This window comes from Oncorhynchus mykiss, chromosome 25, assembly GCF_057628025.1.
Source record: "Oncorhynchus mykiss isolate SJ-2025 chromosome 25, ASM5762802v1, whole genome shotgun sequence".
Classification (NCBI taxonomy): domain Eukaryota; kingdom Metazoa; phylum Chordata; class Actinopteri; order Salmoniformes; family Salmonidae; genus Oncorhynchus; species Oncorhynchus mykiss.
Window position 1 is genome coordinate 19,731,028 of NC_143046.1, and position 20,283 is coordinate 19,751,310.

The window sequence follows — 20,283 nt, forward strand, 5'->3', positions numbered from 1 at the left end:
ACATACTGGCTAAGGTATAAAGGGAGCCAACATACTGGCTAAGGTACAGAGGTAGTTAACATGCTGGCTAAGGTATAGAGGGAGCCAACATACTGGCTTAAGGTATAGAGGAAGCCAACATACTGGCTTAAGGTATAGAGGGAGCCAACATACTGGCTTAAGGTATAGAGGGAGCCAACATACTGGCTAAGGTATAGAGGGAGCCAACATACTGGCTTAAGGTATAGAGGGAGCCAACATACTGGCTTAAGGTATAGAGGGAGCCAACATACTGGCTAAGGTATAGAGGGAGCCAACATACTGGCTTAAGGTATAGAGGGAGCCAACATACTGGCTTAAGGTATAGAGGGAGCCAACATACTGGCTAAGGTATAGAGGGAGCAAACATACTGGCTAAGGTACAGAGGTAGTTAACATGCTGGCTAAGGTATGGAGGGAGCCAACATACTGGCTAAGGTATAGAGGGAGCCAACATACTGGCTTAAGGTATAGAGGGAGCAAACATACTGGCTAAGGTACAGAGGGAGCCAACATACTGGCTAAGGTATAGAGGGAGCCAACATACTGGCTTAAGGTATAGAGGGAGCCAACATACTGGCTAAGGTATAGAGGGAGCAAACATACTGGCTAAGGTACAGAGGTAGTTAACATGCTGGCTAAGGTATGGAGGGAGCCAACATACTGGCTAAGGTATAGAGGGAGCCAACATACTGGCTAAGGTATAGAGGGAGCCAACATACTGGCTTAAGGTATAGAGGGAGCCAACATACTGGCTTAAGGTATAGAGGGAGCCAACATACTGGCTTAAGGTATAGAGGGAGTCAACATGCTGGCTTAAGGTATAGAGGGAGCCAACATACTGGCTTAAGGTACAGAGGGAGTCAACATACTTGCTTAAGGTATAGAGGGAGTCAACATGCTGGCTTAAGGTATAGAGGGAGTCAACATGCTGGCTTAAGGTACAGAGGGAGTCAACATGCTGGCTCAAGGTACGGAGGGTGTCAAAATTCTGGCTTAAGGTACAGAGGGAGTCAACATGCTGGCTAAGGTATGGAGGGAGCCAACATACTGACTTAAGGTACAGAGGGAGTCAACATGCTGGCTTAAGGTACGGAGGGTGTCAAAATTCTGGCTTAAGGTACAGGGGGAGTCAACATGCTGGCTTAAGGTAAGGAGGGAGCCAACATACTGACTTAAGGTACGGAGGGTGTCAAAATTCTGGCTTAAGGTACGGAGGGAGTCAACATGCTGGCTTAAGGTACGGAGGGAGTCAACATGCTGGCTTAAGGTACGGAGGGTGTCAAAATTCTGGCTTAAGGTACAGAGGGAGTCAACATGCATGTCTAGAATGCCTACTAATGAAAGGAAAGAAAGTGAAGTCCAGAATTCCAAGTAAGGCCAACAGAAGTATAATTCCTTCCAGTAACCCTCTCTCTGTCTCTCTGTCTCTCTGTCTCTGTCTCTGTCTCTGTCTCTGTCTCTGTCTCTCTGTCTCTGTCTCTGTCTCTCTGTCTCTGTCTCTCTCTCTCTCTCGGCCTCGGCCTCGGTTCCGTCCACTGACCAGTGGTGATTAACATTGTCAATGAGGTGCGACTGTCCTTGTATCCTGGAGAGTCTGGGCTCTGATCATAGACTGTAAGGAAGAGGAAGAATTCCACAGCAGATACACTGTCTATTGGCCAGTGAGTCCGATAGAGACATTTGGTCTGTCGAAGAGTCCAATGCACAACAAGCTGTTGGCATGCGCCTGTACTCTGAGCTTGGAGAAAGGGAGTTGGGATCTGTAGAATGTTTTTGATTATGAACTCTTAAGCAGGACTTAGGTCTAATGTGTTCTCTGTGCCAGAGTCTTCGCCTTCAGGAGGTCAGGGTGAGCCTGGTGAAAACTGATAGTCCTACCACACCAAGACCAAAGAATACCCCTACCATCCCCATAGGTTAACCCTACCACATCATCCCAGACACAGAATAACCCTACCATCCCCATAGGTTAACCCTACCACATCATCCCAGACACAGAATAACCCTACCATCCCCATAGGTTAACCCTACCACATCATCCCAGACACAGAATAACCCTACCATCCCCATAGGTTAACCCTACCACATCATCCCAGACACAGAATAACCCTACCATCCCCATAGGTTAACCCTACCACACCATACCAGACCATAGGTTAACCCTACCACACCATAAAAGACCACAGGATAACCCTACCACACCATACCAGACCACAGGTTAACCCTACCACACCATACCAGACAACAGGTTAACCCTACCACACCATACCAGACCACAGGTTAACCCTACCACACCATACCAGACCACAGGTTAACCCTACCACACCATACCAGACCACAGGTTAACCCTACCACACCATACCAGACCACAGGTTAACCCTACCACACCATACCAGACCACAGGTTAACCCTACCACACCATACCAGACAACAGGTTAACCCTACCACACCATACCAGACCACAGGTTAACCCTACCACACCATACAAGACCACAGGTTAACCCTACCACACCATACCAGACCACAGGTTAACCCTACCACACCATACCAGACCACAGGTTAACCCTCCCACACCATACCAGACAACAGGTTAACCCTACCACACCATACCAGACCACAGGTTAACCCTACCACACCATACCAGACCACAGGTTAACCCTACCACACCATACCAGACCACAGGTTAACCCTACCACACCATACCAGACAACAGGTTAACCCTACCACACCATACCAGACCACAGGTAAACCCTACCACACCATACCAGACCACAGGTTAACCCTACCACACCATACCAGACAACAGGTTAACCCTACCACACCATACCAGACAACAGGTTAACCCTACCACACCATACCAGACCACAGGTTAACACTACCACACCATCCTAGAACATAGTCTAGTCTATAGACATTAACACCAAGCCTAGTCTATAGACATTAACACCAAGCCTAGTCTATAGGCATTAACACCAAGCCTAGTCTATAGGCATTAACTCCAAGCCTAGTCTATAGACAATAACACCAAGCCTAGTCTATAGGCATTAACACCAAGCCTAGCCTATAGACATTAACACCAAGCCTAGTCTATGGGTATTAACACGAAGCCTAGTCTATAGACAATAACACCAAGCCTAGTCTATAGGTATTAACACCAAGCCTATATACATTAACACCAAGCCTAGTCTATAGACAATAACACCAAGCCTAGTCTATAGGTATTAACACCAAGCCTATATACATTAACACCAAGCCTAGTCTATAGACAATAACACCAAGCCTAGTCTATAGGTATTAACAACAAGCCTAGTCTATAGGCATTAACACCAAGCCTAGTCTATAGGCATTAACACCAAGCCAAGTCTATTGACATTAACACCAAGCCTAGTCCATAGGCATCAACACCAAGCCTATATACATTAACACCAAGCCTATATACATCAACACCAAGCCTATATACATTAACACCAAGCCTAGTCTATAGGTATTAACACCAAGCCTATATACATTAACTCCAAGCCTAGTCTATAGACAATAACACCAAGCCTAGTCTATAGGTATTAACACCAAGCCTAGTCAATTGACATTAACACCAAGCCTATATACATTAACACCAAGCCTAGTCTATAGGTATTAACACCAAGCCTAGTCTATAGACAATAACACAAAGCCTAGTCTATAGGTATTAACACCAAGCCTATATACATTAACACCAAGCCTAGTCTATAGACAATAACACCAAGCCTAGTCTATAGGTATTAACACCAAGCCTAGTCTATTGACATTAACACCAAGCCTAGTCTATAGGTATTAACACCAAGCCTAGTCTATTGACATTAACACCAAGCCTATATACATTTACACCAAGCCTAGTCTATAGGTATTAACGCCAAGCCTATATACATTAACACCAAGCCTAGTCTATATACATTAACACCAAGCCTAGTCTATTTACATTAACACCAAGCCTAGTCTATTGACATTAACACCAAGCCTAGTCTATAGACAATAACACCAAGCCTAGTCTATAGGTATTAACACCAAGCCTATATACATTAACACCAAGCCTAGTCTATATACATTAACACCAAGCCTAGTCTATATACATTAACACCAAGCCTAGTCTATTGACATTAACACCAAGCCTAGTCTATAGGTATTAACAACAAGCCTAGTCTATAGGCATTAACACCAAGCCTAGTCTATAGACAATAACACCAAGCCTAGTCTATAGACAATAACACCAAGCCTAGTCTATAGGTATTAACACCAAGCCTATATACATTAACTCCAAGCCTAGTCTATAGACAATAACACCAAGCCTAGTCTATAGGTATTAACACCAAGCCTATATACATTAACATCAAGCCTATATACATCAACACCAAGCCTATATACATTAACTCCAAGCCTATATACATTAACACCAAGCCTATATACATCAACACCAAGCCTATATACATTAACACCAAGCCTAGTCTCTATACATTAACACCAAGCCTAGTCTATATACATTAACACCAAGCCTAGTCTATTGACATTAACACCAAGCCTAGTCTATAGGTATTAACACCAAGCCTAGTCTATATACATTAACACCAAGCCTAGTCTATAGGCATTAACACCAAGCCTAGTCTATAGACATTAACACAAATCCTATAGACAATAAAACCAAGCCTAGTCTACAGACAGTAACACAAACCCTATAGACAGAAACACCAACCCTATAGACAATAACACCAAGCCTAGTCTATAGACAGTAACACCAAGTCTAGTCTATAGGCAGAAACACCAACCCTATAGACAATAACACCAAGCCTAGTCTATAGACAGTAACACCAAGCCTAGTCTATAGACAGTAACACCAAGTCTAGTTTATAGGCATTAACACCAAGCCCAGTCTAGACATGGACACAAACCCTATAGACAATAACACCAAGCCTAGTCTATAGGCATTAACACCAAGCCTAGTCTATAGAAATTAACACAAAACCTATAGACCTAAACACCAAGCCTTCAGGCATTAACACCATGTCTAGTCTATAGACAATAATACCAAGTCTAGTCTATAGACAATAACACCAAGTCTATAGACATTAACACCAAGCCTATAGAATTTAACACCAAGTCTAGTCTATATACATTAACACCAAGTCTAGTCTATAGACAATAACACAACGTCTATAGACATTAACACCAAGCCTATAGAATTTAACACCAAGTCTAGTCTATATACATTAACACAAAGTCTAGTCTATAGACAATAACACCAAGTCTAGTCTATAGACAATAACACCAAGTATATTCTATAGACAATAACACCAAGTATATTCTATAGAAATTAACACCAAGTCTAGTCTATAGACAATAACACCAAGCCTAGTCTATAGGCATTAACACCAAGCCTATAGACAATAACACCAAGTATATTCTATAGAAATTAACACCAAGCCTAGTCTATAGACAATAACACCAAGTATATTCTATAGACATGAACACCAAGCCTAGTCTATAGACAATAACACCAAGTATATTCTATAGACATGAACACCAAGCCTAGTCTATAGACAATAACACCAAGTATATTCTATAGACATGAACACCAAGCCTAGTCTATAGACAATAACACCAAGTATATTCTATAGACATGAACACCAAGCCTAGTCTATAGACAATAACACCAAGTATATTCTATAGACATGAACACCAAGCCTATAGACATAAACACCAAGTCTATAGACATTAACACAAAGTCTATATACATTAACAACAAGTCTATATACATTAACAACAAGTCTATATAGATTAACAACAAGTCTAGACTATAGACAATAACACCAAGTTTAGTCTATAGACAATAACACCAAGTCTATATACATTAACACTAAGTCAATAGACATTAACACAAGTCTAGTCTATAGACAATAACACCAAGTCTATTCTATAGACATTAACACCAAGTCTATAGAGATGAACACCAACCCTATAGACATTAACACCCATATGATGGAAATATGTTGTTAAAAACAGCAATACATTTATAAAATGAATCAATAATTTAAGATGAGTGTGTGGTACGGAAAAGAAGGACATAGGCCTACATGCTGGGTTGGAACTGGTCGTGAGATGATTTCACCAACAACTTGATGGTGTTAGATGACTGTAGACATGGGATGGTGTTAGGTGACTGTAGACATGTGATGGTGTTAGGTGACTGTAGACATAGGATGCAAAATAGTGATTGTATCCTAGGCAACGGCACAGCACTCCTTCTAAAGGGATAGATCAGCCTGTTTGTTCACTTTCAATCCATCTCTAAGTCACATAATTCCTAGGGAATCATTAATACACACGCATACTTTGAAACACTGGCATAATGCTTAACATGTAAACTCCTTAGTCCTTAGGCCCAGTCCTTGAGCTTCCAGATTATAGTGACTGTCTGAAGTGGGCCGAGAAAGCAGAGAGAAGCCGACAGAGGGGCGAAGGGAAAAGCTGATTGGGTCTCTAACCCTAACCTCCCCTTAAGCGGGGAGGAATGAGGAGCGGGTGGGTTTTCATGTTGCCACCTTGGGCCCTGGGCTCTGGTGGGTTATCATGTTGTCACCTTGGGCCCTGGTGGGTTATCATGTTGCCACCCGGGGCCCTGGTGGGTTCTCATGTTGCCACCTTGAGCCCTGGGCTCTGGTGGGTTCTCATCTTGCCACCCTGGGCCCTGGTGGGTTCTCATGTTGCCACCTTGGGCCCTGTGCCCTGGTGGGTTCTCATGTTTTCACCTTGGGCCCTGGGCTCTGGTGGGTTCTCATCTTGCCACCTTGGGCCCTGGTGGGTTCTCATGTTGCCACCCTGGGCTCTGCAGAGCCAACAGCAACATACTGGGTCTGTTTGGTCTCTTAACCTTCCTCTCATTAGAGCAGGTTCTCATGGCCTGCATCCCAAATGGCACCCTATTTCCAATAGAGTGCACCACTTTTGACCAGGGCCTGTCACACCCTGACCATAGTTTGCTTTGTATGTTTCTATGTTTTGGTTGGTCAGGGTGTGATCTGAGTGGGCATTCTATGTTGGATGTCTTGTTTGTCTATTTCTATGTCTGGCCTGATATGGTTCTCAATCAGAGGCAGGTGTTAGTCATTGTCTCTGATTGGGAACCATATTTAGGTAGCCTGGGTTTCACTGTGTGTTTGTGGGTGATTGTTCCTGTCTCTGTGTTTGCACCAGATAGGACTGTTTAGGTTGTCACTTTTCTTGTTTTGTTTATTCTGTTCATGTATAGTCAGTCGTCTTTATTAAAAACATGAATAACCACCACGCTGCATTTTGGTCCGCTTCTCCTTCAGATGAAGAAAACCGTTACAGGGCCCAGGGCTGTAGTTCACTATTTAGGGAATTGGGCACCATTTGGCATGAAGCCAAGATAAAGGTTAGGGAACGATGGTGGGACAATACATTTCAGACATTTAGTTTCCCAACAGAAGGGCCCATCACAATAGTCGGCTCATAGGAAAGCCAATACGCACGCTCTCTATTCCACACACCCATAGCTATCCGAAGACCAACTGAGAGCCCCATCTCCCTCTTTGCTCTCTCCTTCCCTATAGCCCTGGGTGCAGAGTGATGACTACACAGGTAGACAGACTGCACCGCCTATCCTTTTCACAGGTAAAGAGTGCTCATTTCTACAGCTGTCAATAGGTCAATTGCTCCAAATTGGTAAAGCATGACAGTTAACACTGGCCCGGGGTTGGGAGGTGGTTACGTTTACATTAAAGACTGTGAACTTAAAGAGTAGCCACACTTTCCTCAGAGTAAGACTGGTCACACCTTTACTGAACTGACTCATCTGAAAGGAATTTTGAAGAGACCCTCCTGAAATACAGATCAATAATAATAAAGAATGGTGTAGTTACTACAGTGCCTTCTGGTCCTCGTCATATTTGTTAAATGAGAGCGGAGGAGTGTGAGAGAGAGAGGAGGGGGGTAGAGAGAGATGGGGAGAGAGAAAGAAAGGGAGAGAGACTGATCCAGCCTGTGTCTCCTTCTCCCTTCAGGAGCCCTGCAATTCTGGGCTGGTGGAGGGCCTCAGTGTTAGCATCATAGGGTTCTGGGAAAGCTGAGGGGTGTGGGCACTGAGCCGATCATGTTTCCACACCGACCAGTCAGCAGATTGCGCACAGTCTTTAAAGTTCCACTTGCTGTTTTCAGGAGCAGGGCAGATCGGAGGAGTGTGAGAGAGAGTGTGAGTGAGAGTGTGAGTCTGAGTGTGTCAGGCAAAAATTAAACATCAGTGCTCCTGTGACGCAGCCCTCCAACACTTATTTCCTGTAATGATGTTTCAGCGATGCATCATTGTTCTGCCTGAGTAAGAACATTCTAACTGCCTGGTTTGGAAATAGGCTAACTCTTTTGACTCATCACATACGCGGCTGCTACTGTTTATTATCTATCCTGTTGCCTAGTCACTTTATCCCTACCTATATGTACATATCTACCTCAACTACCTCGTATCCCTGCATTCCTTGTGTTATTCTTTTTCGACTATTTCTCTATTTTTCCCTCTGCATTGTTGGGAATGACCCGTAAGTAAGCATTTCACTGTTAGTCTACACCTGTTGTTTAAGAAGCATGTGACAAATATAATTAGATTTTGATTTAAAGAAGAGGCCATGTGTCCATGGGATTCAGAGGGACAAAAATCCTGACCATGTCATCATGAGAACCACAAGCAGCAGGACTTCACCCAGACACTTACAGGTCTTTCTCAATACCACAGTACGAACTCCATTGTCCTTGCTCTGAGTAATGGCAGTAAGTGATCTGGGTACTGGAAGTAATCCAGACCCCCCAATTACCACTAGTTTTGTGCAAAATCTACAAACACATCTGTCGTTTTTCAAGTGAACAGATCAACAAATTAAGAAATGATGCCATCAGACCTGGAACATGCCCTGGACATACAGTGGGGGGGAAATGGTTTCAGAAGCATTTTAAAAGAGTAACCAAAAAGGCAAGAACCTGAGAAGGAGTTCAATCAAAAAGTTAAGAATTTTACTAGAATCTATTGGAAGAAAACTTGGGCCTGAATGACAAGTATCCAGATGTACTGGAAGCGAAAGGAGTGATACAAAAATGTAAAGTTTGCAGATAATTCCCAGGCCTGTGACCTGGGTTCTGGAGGGAGAGAAGCTGGCAGCAACTGTGTTAAAGGCTACAACTACTATTACACTGCCACTATGGAGCTTTACACAGTATTTTACTGGGGGTGGCTAAAAATGACCCTCCACGAGTAGCAGCCCATCCCCCCTCCAGCACTGGGTCTAGTGACAGACAGACAGAGAGCGAGACAGAGAGCGAGAGAGAATACCTGACCACTGTGACTGACCCAAAATGAAGGAAAGCTTTGACTATGTACATACAGACTCAGTGAGCACATAGCCTTGCTATTGAGAAAGGCCGCGGTATGCAGACCTGGCTCTCAAGAGAAGACAGGCTATGTGCTCACTGCCCTCAAAATGAGGTGGAAACTGAGCAGTACTTCTTAACCTCCTGCCAAATGTATGACCATATTAGAGACATATTTCCCACAGATTATACAGACCCACAAAGAATTTGAAAACAAATCCAATTTTGATAAATTCCGACACCTATTGTGTGAAATACCAGTTTGCAATCACAGCAACAAAATGTGTGACCTGTTGCCACAAGAAACGGGCAACCAGTGAAGAACAAACACCATTGTAAATACAACCCATATTTTATACTTTAACTATTTGCACATCGTTACAACACTGTATATAGCCATAATATGACATTTGAAATTCCTTTGGAACTTTTGTGAGTGTAATGTTTACTGTTCATTTTTATTGTTTATTTCACTTTTGTTTATTATCTATTTCACTTGCTTTGGAAATGTAAAACATTTCCCCATGCCAATAAAACACTTTGAATTGAATTGTGAAAGACAGCTGTAAGAGAGAGAGAGTGAGAAAGAAATCAACGGTACAAAGTCTGAGGACTGAGATAAATGACTGCATCACTTCACCACATCCAACCTTGACTTATTGGCCTGTACCTGTTTGATTTTGCTGTGGCAGCAGGACTTCACAGGACACAAAGAGTATCTGTGCTGAGAATAGGATACAAATAATGAAAGTATTCTGTTTCTCCAGGCTCATCCTAGTATGCAGAGGCACATGGAAGGCAGACCAGGAGTAGTGGGCATATATTCTGAGGAGAGCTCCACCCACCCACACACACAATAGACAAGAGGAGCTTTGCATTTGCCATCTTGAAGACAGATGAGAGGTCTGAGTTTTTTATTTTTTTACCTTTATTTAACCAGGCAAGTCAGTTAAGAACAAATTCTTATTTTGGGGGGTAGAAGCTGTTAAGGAGCCTTTTGGACCTAGACTTGGCACTCTGGTACCCCTTGCCGTGTGGTAGCAGAGAGAACAGTCTATGACTAAGGTGGCTGGAATCTTTGGCAATTTTTTGGACCTTCCTCTGACAACGACAAGTATATAGGTCCTGGATGGCAGGAAGCTTGGCCCCAGTGATGTACTGGGCTGCACCCACTACCCACTGTAGCGCCTTACGGTCGGATGTCGAGCAGTTGCCATACCAGGCGGTGATGCAACCGGCGAGGACGCTCTCAATGGTGCAGCTGTAGAACTTATTGAGGATCTGGGGACCCTTGACAAATCAGTTCAGTCTCCTACTTACCACATGGTGGCGGCCCGTCAGGAAGTGCAGGATCCAGTTGCAGACGGAGGTGTTAAGTTCCAAGGTCCTTAGCTTAGTGATGAGCTTTGTGGGCACAATTGTGTAGGACACTGAGCTGTAGTCAATGAACAGCATTCTCACATACAGTTGAAGTCAGAAGTTGACATAGACTTATGTTGGAGTCATTAAAACTCATTTTTCAACCAGTCCCCCAATTTCCTGTTAACAAACTATAGTTTTGGAAAGTCAGTTACGACTTGACACAAGTAAATTGTTTACAGACAGATTATTTCACTTATAATTCATTGTATCACAATTCCAGTGGATTGACTGTGCCTTTAACCATTGGAAAATTCCAGAAAATGATGTCTTGGCTTTAGAGGCTTCTGATAGGCTAATTAACATAATTTGGGTCAATTGGAGGTGTACCTGTGGATGTATTTCAAGGCCTACCTTCAAACTTAGTGCCTCTTTGCTTGACATCATGGGAAAATCAAAGGAAATCAGCCAAGAACTCCAAACGCCTGAAGGTACCACTTTCATCTGTACAAACAATAGTACACAAGTATTAACACCATGAGACCACGCAGCCGTCATACCGCTGTGGAAGGAGACACGTTCTGTCTCCTAGAGATGAACGTACTCTGGTGCGAAAAGTGTAAATCAATCCCAGAACAACAGCAAAGGACCTTGTGAAGATGCTGCAGGAAACAGGTACACAAAGTATCTATATCCACAGTAAAACGAGTCCTATATCGACATAACCTGAAAGGCTGCTCTGCAAGGAAGAAGCCACTGCTCCAAAACCACCATAAAAAAGCCAGACTACGGTCTGCACATAGGGACAAAGATCGTACTTTTTGGAGAAATGTCCTCTGGTCTGATGAAACAAAAATATAACTGTTTGGCCATAATGACCGTCGTTATGTTTAGAGGAAAAAGTCAAAGAACACCATCCTAACCGTGACGCATGGGGGTGGCAGAATCATGTGCTTTGCTGCAGAAGGGACTGGTGCACTTCACAAAATAGATGGCATTATGAGGAAGGAAGATTACGTGGATATTTTGAAGCAACATCTCAAGACATCAGTCAGGAAGTTAAAGCTTAGTCACAAATGGGTCTTCCAAATGGACAATGACCCCAAGCATACTTCCAAATTTGTGGCAAAATGGCTTAAGGACAACAAAGTCAAGTTATTGGAGTGGCCATCACAAAGCCCTGACCTCAACCTATAGAAAATTTGTGGGCAGAACTGAAAAAGCGTGTGCGAGCAAGGAGGCCTACAAACCTGACCCAGTTACAACAGCTCTTTCAGGAGGAATGGGCCAAAATTCACCCAACTTATTGTAGGAAGCTTGTGGAAGGCTACACGAAATGTTTGATCCAAGTTAAACAATTTAAAGGCAATGCTACCAAATACTAATTGAGTGTATGTAAACTTCTGACCCACTGGGAATGGGATGAATGAAATAAAAGCTGAAATAAATAATTCCCTCAACTATTACTCTGACATTTCACATTCTTAAAATAAAGTGGTGATCCTAACTGTTTTAGGTCATTTTACGAGGATTAAATGTCAGGAATTGTGAAAAACTGGTGTATGTAAACTTCCGACTTCAACTGTAAGTATTCCTTTTTTCCAGGTGGGAAAGGGCAGTGTGGATTTCAATTGAGATTGCATCATCTGAGGATCTGTTGGGGCAGTATGTGAATTGGTCTAGGTTTTCCGGGATGATGGTGTTGATGTGAGCTATGCCCAGCCTTTCAAATCACTTCATGGCTACTGACGTGAGTGCTATGGGGTGGTAGCCATTTAGGCAAGTTACCTTCACTTTCTTGGGAACAGGATCTATGGTGTGAAACATGTAGGTATTGCAGACTCAGCCAGGGAGAGGTTGAAAAAGTTAGTGAAGGCACTTGTCAGTTGGTCAGTGCATGTTCTAAGTACACGTCCTGGTAATCCTTCTGGCCCCGTGATCTTGTGAATGTTGACTTGCTTAAAGGTCTGTTCACATCGGCTACGGAAAGCGTGATCACACAATCATCTGGAACAGCTGGTGCTCTCATGCATGCTTCAGTGTTGCTTGCCTCGTCGCGAGCATAAAAAGCATTCAGCTCGTCTGGTAGGCTCGCGTTACTGGGCAGCTTGTGGCTGGGTTTCCTTTTGTTGTCTGTATTAGTTTGCAAGCCCTGCCACATCCAAAGAGTGTCAGAGCGAGTATAGTAGGATTCAATCGTAGTCCTGTATTGATGCTTTGCCTGTTTGACAGTTCATCTGAGGGCATAGCGGCAGCTCTAGCCTTTAGATCGGTACGGATGTTGCCTGTAATCCATGGTTTCTGGTTGGGATATGTACGTACGGTCACTGTGGGGATGACGTTGTCGATGCACTTATTGATGAAGCCGGTGACTGATGTGGTATACTCCTCAATGCCACTGGAGGAATCCCAGAACATATTCCAGTCTGTGCTAGCAAAACAGTCCTGTAGCATAGCATCCGCGTCATCTGACCACTTACATATTGAGCGAGTCACTGGTACTTCCTGCTTTAGTTTTTGCTTGCAAGCAGTAATCAGTAGGATAGAATTATGGTCAGATCTGCCAAATGGAGGGCGAGGGAGAACTTTGTAAGTGTCTCTGTGTGTGGAGTAAAAGTGGTCTCGATATTTTCCCCTCTGGTTGCACATGTGACATGCTGGTAGAAATGAGGTAAACGGATTTAAGTTTTCCTGCATTGAAGACTCCGGCCACTAGGAGCACCACTTCTGGATGAGCATTTTTATTCTTTAATTATGGCCCTATACAGTTCGTTTAGTGCGGTCTTAGTGCCAGTGTCGGTTTGTGGTGGTAAATAGACGGCTAAGAAAAACATAGATGAAAACTCTCTTGGTAGATAGTATGGTCTACAGCTTATCGTGAGGTACTCTACCTCAAGCGAGCAATACCTCGAGACTTCCTTAATATTAGACATCGTGCACCAGCTGTGATGGACAAATACACACACACCCCCCCTTGTCTTACCAGATGCAGCTGTTCTGTCCTGCTGATGCACGCAAAACCCAGGCAACTGTATATTATCCATGTCGACTCATAAAATATTACAGTTTTTAATGTCCCGTTGGTAGGATAGTCTCGAACCGAGCTCATCCAGTTTACTCCAGTGATTGCACGTTGGCCACCATAAAGACAGAAGAAAGGTCTGAGTTCATAAAGCCAGGGATATGGATACTCTTACATTAAAATTTGTTATATTTTAAATAGTTGTGTTTTCATGTGTGAATTATTACAACCAAAATTACTTCAAATGCTTAAAATTCAAATGGACAATAAAATACATGTTGTAATTTGATAAGGCTTTGGAGACATGCTTCCTATTCTCTCTCCCACGTGTCCTCCTCCCCCATGTATCTGCTCCACTGGGTTCCTTGTCTGACAGCATTCCCCCCCACACACACACCTCACCCCCATATGTACCCCAGACCCCCCCACACACACACACCCCCCACGCCCATATGTACCCCAGACCGCTACCTCTCTCACACATTCCTCACCTCCTCTCAGACATGACTAACTCAATTTGTTATGCGCAGGTCTCTGTCAGAAGAGGTTTCATCCGAAATTTCCAGTCAATTGAGTGCCGGGCAACCTGGCCCTGACAATGAGGCTAACTCTGTTCCTCAGGGAAACATTACAATTGTGTGTACCTACAGACAGAGACAAGCACTGAGGTGTATCTCCCTTTCTCATCTTGCACTCATCACTGACATCTTAATGAGGCATACATACAAACTAGCAGTCAGCTCAAATCAACAAAGAAAGCATTGACAACATGTTTTTTTTAGAAGAAAATAGGTTAAGCCAGATAAGGGATGTACACAATATGAGCTCACAAACATTTGTAATAGTTGAACTCATCATATGAGATGACGGCAGTACTTGGCGCACACCCCACCAACGATGCTGTCCTTGGTGTGTGACTGTGTGTTGAGGGCCAGTGTGGATTGGCACAACTAGACATGAATGCCATGAGTCAGAGGCAGGGGCTGAGCCAGGTAGGGGCCCACAAAGTGACCATTGACAGGCCGAGGCACTCACGGTGCAAACAGTTCCAGAATATCGCCTCAAATGAATCAGTCATCTTGCCACTTGTAGCTGTCAGTGGAGGCTGAGTTTCCTCCCCAGAGGAGTGGCGTTACGTCCTCGACGGAGTGATGTTCACAGCGGCCCTGGCAGAGTGGCACTCTGTTCACCACGGCCCGTCGATCTGTTCACCACGGCCCGTCGATCTGTTCACCACGGCCCTGGCAGAGTGGCACTCTGTTCACCACTGCCCGTCGATCTGTTCACCACGGCCCTGGCAGAATGGCACTCTGTTCACCACTGCCTGTCGATCTGTTCACCACGGCCCTGGCAGAGTGGCACTCTGTTCACCACTGCCCGTCGATCTGTTCACCACGGCCCTGGCAGAGTGGCACTCTGTTCACCACGGCCCTGGCAGAGTGGCACTCTGTTCACCACTGCCCGTCGATCTGTTCACCACGGCCCTGGCAGAGTGGCACTCTGTTCGCCACTGCCCGTCGATCTGTTCACCACGGCCCTGGCAGAATGGCACTCTGTTCACCACTGCCCGTCGATCTGTTCACCACGGCCTCAGGTTCGTTTCCCCCTCGGCTGCTGTCATTCAGGGGTCACTCTCACAGAGACGACGACCGCGCCTCCCCAAGCCCCTGCTCTCCCCCCTATCTCCTCCTCTCCCCTTCTCAAAGTTAAAGTCTTAAAACCCAGGGCAGCTAGCCAGAAAAAAGACTTAAAGGTCTTAAAGTATTTTGAAATAGGGACCCTGAAGAATAGAGATATTTTAGTCTCTGACATAAATCTCAGTATGATAATAGGTGACAACTCTGAGCCAGAATATGAGGATTATATATGGTTAATAGAGGACTTCAACATTGTGCTCGTGTAACTTTGTGCACAGAAAATAATCACGGCTAGCACTCAAGGTTTTCCATCTGCACAACCTGAGGGTGATGGTGGTGGAATTCCATGCCGAAGAGACAGAAAGACAGACACACAGAGAGGAAATGGGGGCGACATCCAATGTGCAAAGTTTAAATAGCCTGTAGAGGATCTGCTTACGTCTCTCACTTCATGGTCTTAGAGAAACACACATTTCTCAGGCCCATTCAAATCCTATTGAGGAAGACTGGGGGAGACAATAGATGGTGTTGCCCTAAGCTTAAAGACAAACCAACTGTGAGAACAACACTGTGAAATAGCGAGACCTCCAGCAAACAACGGATTTAAAACTGGGGGAAAAGACAGCTGCTCATAGTGAGCCACGTCATATCACATGGTCCTTTTATCAGGCCTGATCCACCATGAGACTGGGGGAGAGATATAAGAGGCAGCAACAGATGAGAAATCCCACAGGTGCAAGCCTATTCACTCCAGACAGCCACCCTGACACCCCAAAGCTCCTCCACTGAATTCGAACCAAATCAGATCAAATCAAATCAAATTTTATTTGTCACATACACATGGTTAGCAGATGTTAATGCGAGTGTAGCGAAATGCTTGTGCTTCTAGTTCCGACAATGCAGTAATAACCAACAAGTAATCTAACTAACAATTCCAAAACTACTGTCTTGTACACAGTGTGAGGGGATAAAGAATATGTACATAAGGATATATGAATGAGTGATGGTACAGAGCAGCATAGGCAGATACAGTAGATGGTAACCAGTCAGCCAGGTGGTTCAGATTTCCTGGTTGGAGCCTATGGGTTTGGCTGGGTCTGTGTCCCGACTGCATCCTTTAAAAACCCACAACACTGCACCTAACAGCCAAAGCAACACAAGCTCCTCAGTTGCTAAAGCCTTCAAATTCCCAACTTTCAAACCACCCCACAACTCCCACACTCCTTATACATTCCAACAGCAGTGTGGATTCCACCCCGACAGCTGGCGTAATGAACAAGCCATGTGTGTGTGTGTGTGTGTGTGTGTGTGTGTGTGTGTGTGCTATGCTTTTCGATACATCACCTGGGCTTACAGGGGGGGAGGCTTTGTGATGTCATTCAGACATACACCCCCTGGGCTTGCGGGGGGGAGGGGGCTCTGTGATGTCATTTAGACATACATCACCTGGGCTTATTAGGGGCTCTATGATATCATTCAGACATATCACCTGGCTTATGGGGGGGGGGGGGGGGGGGGCTCTGTGATGTCATTTAGACATACATCACCTGGGCTTATTAGGGGCTCTATGATATCATTCAGACATACATCAGCTGGGCTTTCGGAGGGGGGCTCTCAGATGTCATTCAGAAATACATCAGCTGGGCTTATTAGGGGCTCTATGATATCATTCAGACATATCACCTGGGCTTATGGGGGGGGGGGGGCTCTGTGATGTCATTCAGACATACATCACCTGGGCTTATTAGGGGCTCTATGATATCATTCAGACATACATCAGCTGGGCTTTCGGAGGGGGGCTCTCAGATGTCATTCAGAAATACATCACCTGGGCTTATTAGGGGCTCTATGATATCATTCAGACATATCACCTGGGCTTATGGGGGGGGGGGCTCTATGATATCATTCAGACATATCACCTGGGCTTATGGGGGGGGGGCTCTGTGATGTCATTCAGATATACATCAGCTGGGCTTATGGGGGGCTCTGTGATGTCATTCAGACATACATTAGCATAGCTTATGTGGGGCTCTGTGATGTCATTCAGACATACCAAAACCTCTCAGATATTAAGTGGCTGTTATGGTCATTTTTTTGGGGGGGGGGTAATACAGCTGACCTTTCACCCCAGTACCAAAGGAAATGCCGGTGGAGGCTGATTGGTTCAGGTTGTTTAGAAAGAGCACAGGGGGCACTGGGTTAGTCCCACACTCTGAACAAACCAGCGGCATGCAGCAAAGGGAGAGACTGACTCAGTGTATGGCTGTGTCCCAAATGGTACCCTATTCCCTATATAGTGCACGACATAGGGATCTGGCCAAAGGAATTGCACTATGTAGGGAATAGGGTGCCATTTGGGACACTTAGAAAAGTAGTGTAGAGCAGGTGTTTCCAAACCTCTCCTCTGCTCTGGGACCCCCAGCCATTCCATGTAGTTTAACTATTCCAGAGCTAGCACACCTGATTCAAATTGTCAACTAATCATCAAGACCTTGAATAGGTGAATTAGGTGAGCTAGTTCAGTATTACAACAAAATTGTGAAATGTCTGGGGTTACCCAAGGAGAGGTTAGAAAACCACTAGTGGACACAGTATGACTGCCATTCGTCAATCACGTTAATGCTCAGTTTAGGTCCCAGAATGCTTGGGGGGGTCTCTCTCTCTCTCTCTCTCTGTCTCATCCTTCCTTACAGTCTCTCTCACACACACACACACACCTGCTTAGGGGTGCAGGCCCCAACACAAACTGACACAGAAAATCCTAAAGAAAACAAGGAGAGCTGTCTCCGGTCCCGGGATTGCTTTTCAACATCTCATTTGTAATACGACCAGGAGAACAGCTGGGAAGGTGGGGGAGGAGGGAAGTACATGCATACATATATACAGTGCCTTCAGAAAGTATTCACACCCCTTGACTTTTTCAAAATAATGTTGTGTTACAGCCTGAATTTAAAATGGATTAAGGTTTCGATTGTTGTGTCACTGGCCTACACACAATACCCCATATGTCAAAGTGGAATAATCATTTATTTAGATTTTTACAAATTAATAAAAAAATGAAAAAATATCTTGAGTCAAAAGGTATTCAACCCCTTTGTTATGGCAAACTTAAATAAGTTCAGGACAAAAAATGTGCCTCACAAGTCACATAATAAGTTGCATGGATTCTGTGTGCAATAATAGTGTTTAACATGATTTTTTTATGACTACCTCATCTCTGTACCCCATATTTACAATTATCTGTAAAGTCCCTCAATCAAGTAGTCAAGTTCTTTTATTATTATAATTTTTTTGTATTTTACCCCCTTTTTCATGATATCCAATTACCATCTTGTCTCATCGCTGCAACTCCCCAATGGGCTCGGGAGAGGCGAAGGTCGAGTCATGTGTCCTCGGAAACATGACCCGTCAAACCGCGCTTCTTAATTAACACCCTCCCCTAACCCGGAAGACGCTGAGCCAATTGTGCGCCTCCCGGTCACAGTCGTTGTGATACAGCCTGGGATCAAACCCGGGTCTGTAGTGACGCCTCAAGCACTGTGAAGCAGTGCCTTAAGATCTCTGAGCCACTAGGGTAGTCAATTTCAAGTACAAATTCAACCACAACGACCCGGGAGGTTTTCCAATGCCTCACAAAGAAGGGCACCTATCGGTAGATAGGTAAAAATAAAAAAAGCAGACGCTGAATATCGCTTTGAGCATGGTGAAGTTATTAATAACACTTTGGATGGTGTATCAATACACCCAGTCACCACAAAGATACAGGTGTCCTTCCTAACTCAGTTGCCAGAGAGGAAGGAAACTGCTCAGGGATTTCACCCTGAGGCCAATTGTGATTTTAAAACAGTTACAGAATTGAATGGCTGTTCTAAGAGAAAACTAAGGATGCATCAACAACATTGTAGTTACTCCACAATACTAACCTAAATTACAGAGTGAAAAGAAGGAAGATTGTGCAGAAAAAAAATATTCCAAAATAGGTATCCTGTTTGCAACAAGGCAATTAAGTAATTGCAAAACCTGCAAAAAATGTGGCAAAGAAATTAACTTTTTTATCCTGAATACAGAGCGTTATGTTTGGGGCAAATCCAATACAACACATCACTGATTAACACACTTCATATTGTCAAGCATGGTGGTGGTTGCACCATGTTGTGGGTATGCTTGTCATCGGCAAGGAATAGGGATTTTATTTTTGATAGAGACAAAATTAAGCTAAGCACATACAAAATCCTAGAGGAGAACCTGGTTCAGTCCGCTTTCCAACAGACACTGGGAGAGGAATTCACCTTACAGCAGGACAATAACCTAAAACACAAGGCCAAATATACACTGGAGTTGATTACCAAGACGACATTGAATGTTCCTGTGTGGCCTAGTTACAGTTTTGACTTAAATCGGCTTGAAAATCTATGGCAAGACTTGAAAATGGTTGTTTAGCAATGATCAACAACCAACTTGATAGAGCTTGAATAATTTTTTAAAGAATAATCGTCGTTGTCCTGTTGGAAGGTGAACCTTCACCCCAGTCTGAGGTCCTGAGTGCTCTGGAGCAGGTTTTCATCAAGGATCTCTCTGTACTTTGCTCCGTTCATATTTCCCTTCATTCCTGACTAGTCTCAAAGTCCCTGCCATTGATGTGAGGCTTGGCATTCAGGCCAAATAATTCAATCTTGGTTTCATCAGATCAGAGAATCTTGTTCCTCATGGTCTGAGAGTCCTTTGGGTGACTTTTGACAAACCCCAAGCAGGCTGTGATGTGCCTTTTACTGAAGAGTGGCTTTCGTCTGACCACTCTACCATAAAGACCTGATTGGTGAAGTGCTGCAGAGATGGCTGTCC

At 44.2% G+C, this 20,283-nt stretch overlaps 1 protein-coding gene across 4 annotated transcripts in view; it reads right to left on the minus strand.

Annotated features, from left to right (window-relative positions):
- The window catches only part of fgfrl1a (fibroblast growth factor receptor like 1a), a 99,384-nt gene that overhangs the window by 69,717 nt on the left and 9,384 nt on the right, over window positions 1–20,283 (minus strand). For 2 of the 4 annotated variants that reach the window (XM_090220382.1, XM_090220381.1), the window contains exons 3-4: window positions 11,197–11,286; window positions 10,744–10,827 (exon numbers count right to left, since the gene is read on the minus strand). The exons of the other annotated variants lie outside the window; for them this stretch is intronic. The gene's annotated coding sequence lies outside the window, so the exon portion shown is untranslated. The remainder of the gene's footprint in view (window positions 1–10,743; window positions 10,828–11,196; window positions 11,287–20,283) is intronic. 4 annotated transcript variants of the gene reach the window in all.